Below are 2,345 nucleotides of genomic sequence, written 5' to 3' on the forward strand. Positions count from 1 at the left end.
TGATCTTTTTTTCACATTTACAGCTCATTGATTAATGAACAAAATTGGTAGATCAATCAATAATGAACACATCATAGCAAAGACAGGAAGCATTTGAAGCTAATTTACTGCGTCGTGGCATCCTGACATTTGTATGTAAAGATCTTTATGTATTTATTTATTTATTCGCCTAGTCCGAATAAAATCCATAGTTGGAAATAAGTGGATTATTTGTTTGTACAATTGTTCTAGAATCCAACCATTTTAGCCTCTGCTCCTGAAATGATTTCTTTTGGCTGAACTTTTACATCCACACTGGTAAAATCGACTGGTCTGCAGCACTAATGCACGCATAGAAAATGCTGGACTGGGTTGGGTAAATGAAAACATGGGCTGACAATAAGAGGCTGACACTGACCTGCATCCACCAGTTCAGGACTATTCCTTCAATACCAAGCAGTTCCACTGATAATTATTGACAGTGGATTATCCAAAGTCATTTTTCCGGGCTGTGAACACCATTAACAAAATTCAATTCAAAAGCAAAAAACAAAAACTAAGCAAGGAGCAACTGAGATTTCCTTTTTCTAAGTGGAAGTGAACCACGCATTTAAAAAGACCATTGTGCAGGATTGGATAAAGTAGTATCTAGCAGTGTGGTTGCAGACTGCAACTCCCTCGAGTCACCCTCCCTTTCCAAACGCAAAGGAGAAACTACAGTGGCTGTAAAACAGGCAAAAACAACTCTGTTTAGAGCCAGGCTTGGGTTCATCTATTCTGGGCTACTATAGAAACATGGTGGTTCAACATGGCGGACTCCACACAAGGCAACCCGCTGCATCTGTAAATAGAAAAGGCTCACTCTACAACAAAAACATAACAAGCCTTATTTTCAGGTTATTATACAACAAAACATACCTATTCATATTATATTCAGTTTCTACCAACAGAGCCTCATAAATGCTACACACTGGACCTTTAAGTCTAATAATCTTTAACTTTTAGCTTTGTTTTCCCATTCCACCTCATGGCACAGCTCCATAGTGCAAAAACAGCACTGTGATCATTAACTGTCAATGAAGACAAACAATGTTGACAAGCTCACCTTGTTCAACATCTGTGAAGCAACGACCTAAGGAAAGACCAGTTATGTACCAGCTACAGTGAAACAGAGACTTTATAGTCCTATGGCGTTGCAATTGTTCAGAATCTCTTGTTTGATATGGCAGGTTTTTACAAAAAGGCTCAAATCACAAGTGACTCAAATAAGAGGGTACAGGCACTCCGAGCATAATATATATAAGATTAACTGTTTCAAGTCAGCATCCTAGCAGTGGCACTTGTGCATATTTGCAAAAAACAAACATTTCCTACCCTGAAAATATTTTGGTGTCAGGCTTGGATCGAAGAACATACAGTCACTGACAAGAGACAACACAAGATGACTGCTAGACTGCAAAAAACTCACTCAAAAAAACACTTTCACATAATGTTCTTGTAAATCGGGGATAATCCATACTTTACAAGAAGACACACATTTGTGATGAATTCAAAATATACATAGGACAGGCTTGTCACAAAGTGTCAGGGTCATCTTAAGGAGGGAAATGACACATTTACTGAGTGATTTCTAAAGAAACGATGAGATGCAATACATTGAACTTTGAAGTTAAAAACCGGGCAGCTCAATCCAAGTGAGCAACAGCAAGTAGCCCCGTTGGCTAATTGTTAGGTTAACCCTAACCCTAGCTCAAGTAACCCGAAATGCACCAAACTCAACATCAATACTGAAGATGACATGAACAGCCAGGTAACAACACGGCATGAAAATACAGGAGAACATTTGTTTTACCTCCAAGCTCTGGCAAAATGTACACATTTGACATAATCTTCGACCTAAATCGAAAGCCTTAAACTTTTGGGCAAGGAAGTCCGTCTTTGAACTGTCTTTGTTTTGAGCAACAATTAACCTCCTTCAGCGGTGTGCCAGCCGTTCTCAGGTTGCACACTTTCACCAGGTGCCATTTTTTTTCTATGAAACAAAGTTGCGGCGTCTTACCTGACACATTTCACTGAAGTCTCACGGAGATAAATGACCACGATAGACCTGCTGTGAGCGCGTGTGCTGCTCCCCGTGCTCCTCTCTCCAACTGTCAGTCCGCGCGCTGCTCCGAGCGAGCACGCTCCTCCTCCATCTGTGTCAAACCCACGACCCACGAGCTCGGGCACGGGCTTTATTTTACTGTAACGCTACTTTCATTATCGAATAACGTCACGGTGCGAGGACTTTACAGTGAACCATCAACACTCACACCGAGATAAACACTTTGTTTGTTTTTTTAAAACGTTTCAGATGAGTACAGTTG

The 2,345-nt window shown here is 40.6% G+C and overlaps 1 protein-coding gene across 2 annotated transcripts in view; it reads right to left on the minus strand.

Moving 5' to 3' along the window:
* adcy7 (adenylate cyclase 7) overlaps nt 1-2,170 on the minus strand; it is a 52,040-nt gene extending 49,870 nt beyond the window's left edge. For both annotated transcript variants that reach the window (XM_035682140.1, XM_035682139.1), the window contains exon 1: nt 2,039-2,170. The gene's annotated coding sequence lies outside the window, so the exon portion shown is untranslated. The remainder of the gene's footprint in view (nt 1-2,038) is intronic.
* Nucleotides 2,171-2,345: the final 175 nt, after the last annotated feature.

The sequence above is a fragment of the Morone saxatilis genome, unplaced genomic scaffold, assembly GCF_004916995.1.
Source record: "Morone saxatilis isolate NCDOM2014 unplaced genomic scaffold, NCSU_SB_2.0 Contig11, whole genome shotgun sequence".
Lineage (NCBI taxonomy): Eukaryota > Metazoa > Chordata > Actinopteri > Moronidae > Morone > Morone saxatilis.